Source organism: Dendrobates tinctorius, unplaced genomic scaffold (assembly GCF_039654945.1).
Source record: "Dendrobates tinctorius isolate UK_male_01 unplaced genomic scaffold, ASM3965494v1 ptg000029l, whole genome shotgun sequence".
NCBI classification, from domain to species: Eukaryota; Metazoa; Chordata; class Amphibia; order Anura; family Dendrobatidae; genus Dendrobates; species Dendrobates tinctorius.
This window is the reverse complement of record NW_027361697.1, coordinates 21261422-21274744: the sequence shown is the minus strand read 5'-3', so window position 1 is coordinate 21274744 and position 13323 is coordinate 21261422.

Here is a 13323-nt window from a genome sequence, read left to right as displayed (position 1 = left end):
GCAGGACACAAGTCCTGCGGTTTATCTGCGGATTAGCCTGCGGTTTTGCCCTGCGGTGATAAGGTGTGAAACCGCTGCGGAAACCGCACAAAGAATTGACATGCTGCGGATTGTAACCCGCAGCAAAACGCGTGGAAAAATCCGCAGCATGTGCACAGCGTTTTTTTTCCCATAGGAAATAAAGGTACTGTACAACGCAGCAGAATCTGCTGCGGACCCGCAGAGCCAAAACCGCTGCTGATCCGCAGCAGAATCCGCACCGTGTGCACATACCCTGGAGCCACCGCCTCACCATCACTGGAGCTGCTGCAACCCCCCAACCTACTATCTCCTTCCCCATCATCCTGTAGCATGTAAGCCCGAAAGGGCAGGGTCCTCTCTCCCCTCTGTATCAGTCTGTGATTGTTAGTTTGTTTACAGTAAGTGATATCTGTAATTTGTATGTAACCCCTCCTTATGTACAGCACCATGGAATCAATGGTGCTATATAAATAATAATAATAATAATAATAATGTAGATTGTGAGCCCCATTTCAGTTTGCATAGATTTGGTCAGCTTTGTGACTTCTGAACTACTGCTCTCATTTAGTGAGGTTTGGACACGGCTGACAATTCTGCATGCTTCTGTGTCCCGTGTGTGAATGACAGGTCTGTAAATCTGTCAGGATTCTGTTGTCCGTCTGCGGACTGTCCACTGGTGGCGGCCATTATTCAGTTTGACAAACTGTGATGCATTTCCACTTCTTACCACTAGAGGCTGCTATTATGTTTCTGCAATCCCCGCCTTTAGTAAGATGTTGAACCTGTAGGAGCCATCTTGTTTCCTGTTTGGGCCTACATAAAGGGATGCTGTCACGTGAAAAAACACTATGAACCAGCAGATATGGGGTTAATTCTGAATCTGCCCGGAGCCCACGCATAGATCCCCGCTGCTAGGAGGAAATTAACTTTATTCCTCCTGGCGCATCCGGGATTCAGTCACAGGGCGGCGTCAGCGTGGGTTCAGTCACCGCTCTGAGTATAGTGGGCAGTGGCTGACAGCCGGCCCTAATGATGAACAGGTCTCAGAAAATGGCGACAAAAGCTGATTTTTTTTTTTTTTTGTTTACAAATTTTCCTAAAAAAATTCACCACTTAAATAGAAAAAAAAAACCTACATGTTTTGGTATCTGCGTACTCGTACTGACCCGGAAAATCCTATTGTCAGGTCTGTTTTATCATCTAGTGAACACGGTAAATAAAAAAAAAATTAAAAATGAACAATTGTGGAATTGCACTTTTTTTTTGCAATTTCAGCGCAATTGGAATTTTTTTCTCGCTTTCCAGTGCATCGCATGATAAAATGAATGGTGTCGTTCAAAATACAAGTCGTCCAGCAAAAATCGAGCCCTCACACGGCCATGTGGACGGAGAAATAAAAAAAGTTAAGGCTCTTGGAAGAAGAGGAGGAAAAGCAACCCCGAAAATTAAAAAAATACAACTAAAAAAATTCCACCATTTATAAAGAAAGAAAAAAAAAAGAAGTCTCTCATACAAATGTAAAAGATGTTTGGATGCCAGAAAATGTATTAGGACTTTATGTCACGCTTATCACGTTTAAACAGTGCATGCAATGGGTGCAATTTAGATGTCGTTAGAAATAAGGTATTAGGCAGAATTCCAAATTACAACTCTGTATAAAGTCATACCCCAAAAAATGCCACGTTGCTCCTGTCGGTGGTGTAAAAAGTGGAAAATCAATCCTAGACGGATGCACCAAATTATAATACAATTTGGTGCAATTCAGCACAAGCAAAATTGACTTCAAATATTCCTCTCATGATGGATTCTCCACATGGATTTTTGTGCTGTAGCAGGAAAAAAAAACAAACACTTTTTCCGCAGACTTCCCAAACAAGATCCCTATATACAGATGTATGCGAGTCAGTATAAATGCTGCCACCTGCTGGACTTAAGTGGCACTGTTGTGCTTCCTTTGAGGCTGAGTTCACACGTGGCGTTTTTTTCGCGTTTCCGCGGCGGTTTTAACCATGCGATTTTGCCGCGAAAAATAAGCATCCCATGCATTCCTATGGGATTCCGCAATGTTGTGCTAATGCTGCGGTTTTAACCGTGGCAGAATCGCTTTGCAGTAAAAAACGCAGCATGCTCATTAATTTGCGGAATTGCGGCGATCCCGCACCCATAGGAATGCATTGTTCCGCTTACTTCCCGCATGTTGCTGTGCACACCATGCGGAAAGTAAGCAGAACAATTGCGGATGGTACCCACGGTCCGGAGGAGAGGAGACTGTCCTCCGGGCTTTGGGTACCATATCCCTGTAAAAAATAGAATTTAAAATAAAAAATGTTGTTATTCTTACCTTCCGGCGTCCCACGCAGCATTCCCGCCTCTCTCCACGCTCCCGGTCCCAGTAATCCTTTGTGAAAATGTCCGCGATGGCGTCCGTTCTCGCGGGATGGCGAAGTCTCGCGGTCATTCGCGCGACGTCATCGCGAATTACCGCGAGACATCGCGATCCCGCGAGAACAGACGTCATCGCGGGCATTTTCGCAAAGGATTACTGGGAACGGATGCGCGGGACGTCGGAAGGTGAGAATAACACCATTTTTTATTTTTTTTTACATTCTATCTTTTACTACTGATGCCGCATAGGCGGCCTCAGTAGTAAAAAGTTGGTCACACTAGTCAAACACTATATTTGACGAGTGTGACCAACCTGTCGATCAGTTCTCCAAGCGATGCTACAGATCGCTTGGAAAACGCTAGCATTTTGCAAGCTAATTACGCTTGCAAAATGCTAGTTTTTCCACGGGAAAATCGCGGGAATTTAAAATGCGATTTTCCCGCGGAATGGAATTCCGGAATTCTCGCGGTAATTTCCGCGAGAGTTCCGCTACGTGTGCACATAGCCTGAGGGTATGTGCACGCGTTGCGGATTCGTGTTTGGAATTTTCCGTGCAGAATCTGCTATTTTTGGCAGAATCCGCAGGTAAAAATCTGCGCGTTTTTCCTGCAGATTTCCTGCGGATTTATTGCGGTTTTTGTGCGGATTTGGCCTGCGTTTCTACACCTGTGGATTCCTATAATGGAATGGGTGTAAAAACGCTGCGGAATCTGCGCAAAGAATTGACATGCTGCGGAAAATGAACCGCCGCGTTTCCGTGCAGATTTCTCTGCAGCATGTGCACAGCGGTTTTTTTTTTTCCATAGGAAAACATTGTACTGTAAACACTTGCGGATCTGCAGCGGATCTGCAGGGGCAAATCCGCTGTGGATCCACACAGCAATCTGCAACGTGTGCACATACCCTCAGGCTTTTCCGCAGTGAAAAAACCGCAGCATGTGCACAGCGGATTGTAAATCCCATAGACTTACATGGTACTGTACACTGTCTGCGGAACTGCTGCGGATCTGCAGGACCAAATCCGCTGCGCATCCGCAGCATAATCCGCAGTGTGTGCACATACCCTAACAGCTTCTTAAAGATGTTTTCCGTTTTCAGGAAAGTTCTGTCCCCAGTTTGTATTAACAAAAAGAATACACTAACAAAACTGCGCTTCTATGGGATGAGTGAGCCGCCGGCACTCAGGAGCATAGCGTTCAGCTCCATGTATTGCTATGCGGCCGCACGCTCCGATACGAGTGCCGGCGGCAGTGCTGGGTATTAACATGCGAGACTTGGCTGAGTTTCTCGCATGTGTGATCCCAGCCAAACAGATGCAACTAATTTTCATTTTTATGTTTTTATTTCCTCTGCTTTTTCAATTAGCCATAACTTTTTAATTTGTCTGAACACATAGATGTGTGAGCGCTTGCTTTTTTGCAGGATGAGTTTTGAAGGACTCCATTCATGTTACTATATAGAGTAAGGAAAAATGGCAAAAAAATTCCAAGTGTAGTGAAGTGGTAGAAAAAAACAATTCTGCCATTATTGTTTCACAGTTTGATTCCCGATACACACAGTATGATGCCCCATAGTCCCATATATACTGTATGATGACTAATAGCCCCAAGTATAAAGTATGATGCCACAGAGCCCCTAAACACAGCATTATGCTCCATATATATACTACTATACCCCATATATATCAAATTATGGCCCATATACAAAGTATTATTGCCCATATGCACAGTACTATGCCCTTTATAAACAGTAGTATGGACTATACATGCTCCATAGCCCCATATGCACATTATAAGGGCTCCATAGTCACATATACAGAATATAATGCCCTATAGTTCCACATAAACAACATTAAGCCCCATATGAACAGTATTATACCCCATAGCCTCATATACACAGTATGATGACACATAGCCCCCCCATGTACAATATGATTTTTCATAGTCCCCCTATACACAGTTTTATATACACAGGTTGGAGCGGTCCCAGTGTAGGCAGAGGTTTAGGTTGGCACCTAGTTTTGCCAAACCCCTGGGATCTCCTGTTCGGGCGTCCAAGCCTCAGGGGGCCATGGGGTCTTCTCGTGCGGGATCCAGGTCCCAGTCTGCTCGAGTACCTGTGGTCTGTCCTGTTTGCTGGCAGTCTGGTCACCTTGCCAACCGGTGCCACAGCAGCCAGGAAAACGATCGACTCTAGTGGTCATAGGAGGGGGTTCACTAGAATCAGCAGCGTTTTCCTCCAAGCTGACCTTTAAAGGAACGCTTGAGGCTGGTTCTTCCACTCTGGCGGTGGAGGTTTGCGTGGACTCCGGAGCAGAAGGCAATTTTATGTCTTCAGCCTTCGCTCAACAACACGCAATACCCCTGGTTATGATGGCCAAGCCAGTTACTGTCAGGGTGGTGAACGGCGCGACTCTACCCTATCAAATTACCCACCAGACCGCCCCTTTGATACTCTCGGTGCCTCCGTCTCCTCAGGAGACGATATCCCTCCTCGTCATGCCCGAGGGTATCGATCAGGTCCTCTTGGGGGTTCCCTGGTTACGGTTCCACTCTCCCCACATAGATTGGTCCTCGGGGAGGATTCTCGGTTGGAGTAAAGCTTGTGAGGGTAGATGTCAGAGGGAGTGCATTCAGGTTGCTTCCACCGAAGTCCCCGCAGATCTTTCCTCTCACCCCAAACACTATCAACAGTATTCAGACATATTCTCCAAAAGAGCGGCAGAGATTCTTCCGCCCCTACGACTGTCCCATTGACCTCTTGCCTGGTGCTGAGCCTCCTCGGGGTCGATTCTATCCCCTTTCTCTCCCAGAGACAGAGGCCATGTCTCAATATATCAGGGAGAATCTGGCAAGGGGGTTCATTAGGAAGTCGGTGTCACCTGCTGGGGCGGGATTCTTCTTCGTCCAGAAGAAGAACGGAGAACTACTTCCCTGCATCGATTACAGGGGTCTTAACGCTATCACCGTTAAGAATAAATACTCTCTGCCCGATATCGGAGCTGTTTGATAGGCTACGGGGAGCGAGAGTGTTTACCAAACTCGATCTGCGGGGGGCTTACAACCTGATTCGCATCCGCGAGGGGGACGAATGAAAGACAGCATTTAACACCAGGGACGGGCACTATGAATACCTGGTGATGCCCTTCGGGCTCTGTAATGCCCAGCCGTCTTCCAAGACTTTGTGAACGATATGTTCCGGGATATGCTTACCACCTCGGTAGTAGTCGATCTGGATGATATTCTCATCTACTCTCCAGATATCGACTCCCACCGGAGAGATGTTCGCAAAGTTTTCGACCTCCTGCAGGCAAACTCTCTCAATGCCAAGTTGGAGAAGTGTGTGTTTGAGCAGGAGTCCTTGCCTTTCTTGGGCAGTCCCATTTCGCTAGTGCTCCCATTCTACATGGCCCCGATGTAGATAAGCCCTTCATACAGGAGGTGGAGCGGTCCTTTTTCAGAAGGATACGCAAGGTCGGAAGCAACCATGCTTATTTTTCTCCAAGACCTTCACACCGGCGGAGAGGAATTATTCCATTGGGGACAGGGAGTTGCTAGCGATGAAGTTGGCCTTTTCGGAGTGGAGACACCTCCTGGAGGGGGCGTGCCACCCTTTCCAGGTTTTCACCGACCACAAGAACTTGGTGTATTTGCAAACGGCCCAGCGGCTGAATTCTCGCCAGGCCAGATGATTCCTGTTCTTCTCCCGGTTCCACTTTACCCTACATTTTCTCTGCGGGAAGAAGAACGTCCGTACCGATGCTCTTTCTCGCTCCGTGGTGTCATCGGAGGAGGAGTAGCCTCGGCTGATTGTCCCATCCAAGAGCCTGAGGACTGTGACTCCGGTCGCCCTTGAGTCAGTCCCTCCGGGCAAGACATTTGTCCCTGCCCGTCTGCGACCGGAGGTCCTCTCTTGGGCTCATATGTCCAGGGTGGGTGGACATTTTGGGACAAAAAGGAACTCTAAGCTTCTGGCGAGGACGTACTGGTGGCCGCATATGGTCCGTGATGTCAGGGACTATATTCAGGCATGTGTCTCTTGCGCCCAGAATAAGTCCCCTCGGCAGCGGCCCGCTGGGCTACTTTACCCCCTGCCGGTAGCGGACAGGCCCTGGGAGATGGTCGGTATGGACTTTGTGGTGGAACTGCCCAAGTCCCGGGGCAGCACCGTCATTTGGGTTGTCACCAACCATTTCTCCAAGATGGTGCACCTGATACCACTCTCTCAGTTACCTTCTGCACGGGGCCTGGCAGCGCTGTTCATTAAGCACGTTTTCCGCCTGCACAGTATGCTGGACAAGATTGCCAGCGACTGGGGTCCTCAGTTTGCGTCTCGGTTCTGGAGAGAGCTCTGAACCCTGCTCAGCATTGAGCTAAATCTCTCCTCGGCCTATCATCCTGAGACGAACAGGTTGGTAGAGAGGGCCAACCAGACCCTGGTCACATATCTGCGACATTTTGTCTCGGTCAGGCAGGATGACTGGGCATCCTTGCTGCCGTGGGCGGAGTTCGCTTTGAACAACGCTGTGGCCGACTCCAACGGTCAGACCCCATTCCTCCTTAATTACGGCCACCATCTGCGCGCTCCTGTGCCCATACCCGTGTCGTCCACCGACTCTAGGGTGGCAGACTGGGCGGTGGAGGCACGTGACATTTGTGACCGCACTCAGGATGCCATCCGGGCCTCCAAGGAGAGAATGATGACCTCCGCTGATGCACACTGGCGCCCCGCTCCCACCTTTGTTCCCGGCGACTTGGTGTGGCTCTCCGCTCGTAACATCAGGCTGCGAGTTGAGTCCACTAAGTTGGCGCCTCGCTTTATAGGTCCCTTCAAGGTCCTGAAGCAGGTTAACCCTGTGGTTTACCGTCTGGTTCTTCCTCCACACCTGGGTTTCACTGACACCTTCCTTGTGTCCCTCCTTAAGCCCGTTCACATGTCCCGGTTTTCGGAGTCATCTACCGGGACATCAAGCTTGTCCTCGGATCAGTACGAGGTGAATGCCATCTTGGGGGGTGTATGGTGGTACAGGGCAAAAAATATTATCTAGTGGACTGGGTCATGGCCCAGAGGATAGGACCTGGGAGCCTGTGGAGAATATTCGTGCTCCCCTGCTCATTACGGCCTTTGAGCATAGCAAGGCGCAGGAGGGAGGGGGCCCTAGGAGGGGGGTAATGTTAGGCGTCGTGTTTCCCCCACTGCACACAGGGAATCTCGAGCCATGTCCTCTGCGGTCTCCCATTCCTCTGCAGCTGCAGAGATTCCTGCTCAACAAAGACGTCAGTCCAGTCATATTGCCCAGGCTGATGCTAGGCGTCTGGTTGCTTCATCTGGCTCTGCTATAACTCCATCCTTGAGTCAGCAGCAAGTAGATGCTTCTGGGACCAAGTCCTGTCTTTTGGGTACTGAGCATGCCCATGGGACGACCTCTCATTGGAGGCCATAGGTCACAATGCGCAGGTTCCGTTCCTGCTCGGATTGGTCCACTACTGGGAAGGTCCCGGAAGGACGCCGCTATAAAAGAGCCGCATGGCCGGTCAGCCATGCGCTAGTATAGACTCTTCTGCTTAAGGTGTGTATGATGATGGATGCGTGTATCTGGTGAATGACTCATTTGAAACCCCTACCCTTGGTTGTGCCTGTTGTTAGGTCTTGTGCTTAGTCAGCGCCTGTCAGTGGCTAAGCTATATGTCACAGTGCATCCTAGTCCTCTGCACTATATAGCGTCCGACTGTGCCTCCCTGCTCAGGTCACTGTCGTACCGCGCCAGGTAACAGTAACCGCCAGTGCAACGCCATGCGCACCTCTAGCGCTTTCCACCTCGGGTGGTTAGTGGCGTCCACCGAAGCGGTACTGTGCGCACTTGGCGCGATTGTATATACTGTCTCCTTTGGCTCGCACCGCAGCCGTGGCGCCGAGCGCTGATGGTCTAGAGGAGCTCTAGTCCTGTGCCTCTGGGACAGAGCTCTGTGACCTCTAATTAGCGCTCACTCAGCCGAGCTCTGTGAGTTCAACAGGCTCTGGCATTCGTTTTAGCGGCTCTGTTGAGCAACAGAGTTCGCTTCCATTCACACTGGGTGAAGTTAATCCACGTGTGAGCAAACTTTTATTCACCATCTAGATCCGCCATTACCGAGTAGCAGTTTGTCATCTCTGCACAGTGGACTCCGGGTTGCGATCGCACTTTATTATATTTTATATTTAATGCGATCCGCAACCCTAACACATATATTATCAGGATGGTGCCCAGGATAAGGGACATTTATTACCAGGATGGAGCCCAGGATAAGGGACATACAGTTGTGGCCAAAAGTATTGACACCCCTGCAATTCTGTCAGATAATACTCAGTTTCTTCCTGAAAATGATTGCAAACACAAATTCTTTGGTATTATTATCTTCATTTAATTTGTCTTAAATGAAAAAATACAAAAAGAATTGTCCTAAAGCCAAATTGGATATAATTCCACACCAAACATAAAAAAGAGGGTGGACAAAAGTATTGGCACTGTTCGAAAAATCATGTGATGCTTCTCTAATTTGTGTAATTAACAGCACCTGTAACTTACCTGTGGCACCTAACAGGTGTTGGCAATAACTAAATCACACTTGCAGCCAGTTGACATGGATTAAAGTTGACTCAACCTCTGTCCTGTGTCCTTGTGTGTACCACATTGAGCATGGAGAAAAGAAAGAAGACCAAAGAACTGTCTGAGGACTTGAGAAACCAAATTGTGAGGAAGCATGAGCAATCTCAAGGCTACAAGTCCATCTCCAAAGACCTGAATGTTCCTGTGTCTACCGTGCACAGTGTCATCAAGAAGTTTAAAGCCCATGGCACTGTGGCTAACCTCCCTAGATGTGGAAGGAAAAAAAAAATTGACAAGAGATTTCAACGCAAGATTGTGCGGATGTTGGATAAAGATCCTCGACTAACATCCAAACAAGTTCAAGCTGCCCTGCAATCCGAGGGTACAACAGTGTCAACCCGTACTATCCGTCGGCGTCTGAATGAAAAGGGACTGTATGGTAGGAGACCCAGGAAGACCCCACTTCTTACCCCGAGACATAAAAAATCCAGGCTGGAGTTTGCCAAAACTTACCTGAAAAAGCCTACAATGTTTTGGAAGAATGTTCTCTGGTCAGATGAGAAAAAAGTAGAGCTTTTTGGGCAAAGGCATCAACATAGAGTTTACAGGAGAAAAAAGAGGCATTTAAAGAAAAGAACACGGTCCCTACAGTCAAACATGGCGGAGGTTCCCTGATATTTTGGGGTTCCTTTGCTGCTTCTGGCACTGGACTGCTTGACCGTGTGCATGGCATTATGAAGTCAGAAGACTACCAACAAATTTTGCAGCATAATGTAGAGCCCAGTGTGAGAAAGCTGGGTCTCCCTCAGAGGTCATGGGTCTTCCAGCAGGACAATGACCCAAAACACACTTCAAAAAGCACTAGAAAATGGTTTAAGAGAAAGCACTAGAGACTTCTAAGGTGGCCAGCAATGAGTCCAGACCTGAATCTCATAGAACACCTGTGGAGAGATCTAAAAATGGCAGTTTGGAGAAGGCACCCTTCAAATATCAGGGAACTGGAGCAGTTTGCCAAAGAAGAATGGTCTAAAATTCCAGCAGAGCATTGTAAGAAACTCATTGATGGTTACCGGAAGCGGTTGGTCGCAGTTATATTTTGGCTAAAGGTTGTGCAACCAAGTATTAGGCTGAGGGTGCCAATACTTTTGACTGGCCCATTTTTGGAGTTTTGTGTGTAATGATTAACGTTTTGCTTCATTCTCTTTTGCGTTTTTTCATTTAAGACAAATTAAATGAAGATAATAATACCAAAGAATTTGTGTTTGCAATCATTTTCAGGAAGAAACTGAGCATTATCTGACAGAATTGCAGGGGTGTCAATACTTTTGGCCACAACTGTATATTATCAGGATGGGGCCCAGGATAAGGGACATATATTACCAGGATGGGGCCCAGGATAAGGGACACATATTATCAGGATGGGGCCCAGGATAAGGGACATATATTATCAGGATGGGGCCCAGGATAAGGGACATATATTATCAGGATGGGGCCCAGGATAAGGGACATATTGTTACGGGCTGGCGGAACGCACCAAATAATATAATGATAATAAGGTGCGTTCGCAGCCCGGGGTCCACTGTGCAGAGGTGGTAAACTGCTGCTTAGTAATGGTGGATGTATATGTCGGTATACAAAAAGTCACACGCGGGTTAGCGTCACCCGGTGTGAACAGGAGCGGACTCTGTTACGTCACAGAGCCGCAGTACCGCAAAACTTAAATGCTGGAGTCTGTTATCACTCACAGAGCTCGGCAAGGGGGCGCTCAGAATGTGGTCACGGAATTCTGCCCCAAGGACATGGAGTCAGAGTCCCTCTAGACCTTCTGATAACATGGCGTCGCACCTGCGGACACCACTATAGACACTGACCATGGAGGGGTGTCGAGCACGTGCAGCGTGGCTTGCAGAGCCACCAGTGGACACGGATACAAGTCTCTGACTCAGCCTCTACCTACACCTAGACCTGGGCGCTTGACAGGCTAGGCTGCACAACACATGCGTACCAAGGGTAGGGGTTTCCAATGAGTCATTGACCAGAGACATTCATACAACACTCACTCCACATGGTCTAACCTTTGTCTATACTAGTGCATGGCCATGCGGCTCTTTTATAGCAGCATCCTTCCGGTACCTTCCTGATGGTCCAATCCGAGTTGGAGAAGGACCTGAGCATGTGACCTCCGATCTTCAATGAGAGATCGTCCCACGGGCATGCTCAGTGGACCGAAAGGAGGACTTAGTCCCTGGAGTAGCTTGCTGCTGACCAGCATGCGTTGCTATTGCTGGACCAGAGGTGGCAGAAGCAACCAACCCTACAGAGCTGGTCTGAGCAGAGCAACTGGATCGACGAGTCTGCTGAGCAAACTCTTGTGTGGCCGGAGAGGAATGGGAGACTACCGAATGCAAGGCTCAGGATTCCTGCTGTGCAGCAATCGTAACCTGACGCCTTACACATATATTATCAGGATGGGGCCCAGGATAAGGGACATATATTACCAGGATGGTGCCCAGGATAAGGGACATATATTACCAGAATGGGGCCCAGGATAAGGGACACATATTACCAGGATGGGGTCCAGGATAAGGGACATATATTACCAGGATAAGGGACATATATTACCAGGATGGTGCCCAGGATAAGGGACATATATTACCAGAATGGGGCCCAGGATAAGGGACACATATTACCAGGATGGGGTCCAGGATAAGGGACATATATTACCAGGATAAGGGACATATATTACCAGGATGGGGCCCAGGATAAGGGACATATATTACCAGGATGGGGCCCAGGATAAGGGACATATATTACCAGAATGGGGCCCAGGATAAGGGACATATATTACCAGGATGGGGCCCAGGATAAGGGACATATATTACCAGGATGGGGCCCAGGATGGTGCCCAGGATAAGGGACATATATTACCAGAATGGGGCCCAGGATAAGGGACATATATTACCAGGATGGGGCCCAGGATAAGGGACATATATTACCAGGATGGGGCCCAGGATAAGGGACATATATTACCAGGATGGGGCCCAGGATAAGGGACACATATTACCAGGATGGGGTCCAGGATAAGGGACATATATTACCAGGATAAGGGACATATATTACCAGGATGGGGCCCAGGATAAGGGACATATATTACCAGGATGGGGCCCAGGATAAGGGACATATATTACCAGGATGGGGCCCAGGATAAGGGACATATATTACCAGGATGGGGCCCAGGATAAGGGACACATATATTACCAGGATAAGGGACATATATTACCAGGATGGGGCTCAGGACAGAGGGCATATGGCAGGATAGGTGACATATATATCAGAATAGGGGGTCCAAATCTTGCACCCGGTCACAGTGGGCCAAGAAATGTTTTACCTCACAGAAACCATTATTTGAGATCCCCTGCTGTAAGACAGTGTGCACACGCTGCGGATTAGGTGCGGATTTTGTAAAATCCGCAGGTGAAACCGCAGGTCAAAAGACCTGCGGATTGCTCTGCGGTTTTGCCCTGCGGTTTTTCATCTCCTCAATGGAGGAGATGGCAAACCGCAGGAGAATCTGCAGAAAGAATTGACATGTCAATTCTTTCTGCGGATTGAAAACCGCAGATAATCCGTGCGGAAAATTCCGCACCGTCTGCACTGCGGTTTTTGGATTCCCATAGGGAATCATGGTACTGTACACCGCAGCAAAAACTGCTGCGGGTCCGCAGCGGCCAAAACCGCTGCGGAACCGCAGCAAAATCCGCAGCGTGTGCACACAGCCTAACGTCCGTGTACGCTCAGGTCCAAGCCCCCAGGCCCGGATTGGCAATATAACCAACCGGGCATTTTCCCGCTGGGCCGCTGTCACGTGGGCCGCGGGCAGCGCCGATCATCTGGCCGCTTGCCAGCTGCTGCGGCCACTGTTGCTCCTGCCGCCGGCCCTCTGCGGGCATGGCGGTGATAGTTTCCAAGTTCCTCCCGCACTGCAGGGAGATAAGCCGCCACGCCCCCCATATTCGCCCCCCATCCTCGCCCCCGCATGAGATGAGACCCCCTCCCTCCCGCAGCCACTCACAGCGTCGCACTCGCTTGCCTGCTCGCTCTGTTCGCAGGACCTGTGATGAGGTCACAGGAGGGGAGGAGTCAGGGGGGTCACATGATCAGGAGCCTTTGTCCAGACCCCCGAACATGTCACCCCTGACTCCGCCCCTCCTGTGACCTCATCACAGGTCCTGTGCGCTCAGCCTTGCCTCTACCGTCTGCAAGACTCTGCTTTGCTGTTGTCATGGTGCTGGTTGAGGTAAGTATGTGTGGGGTCAGGATTTACAGTGTG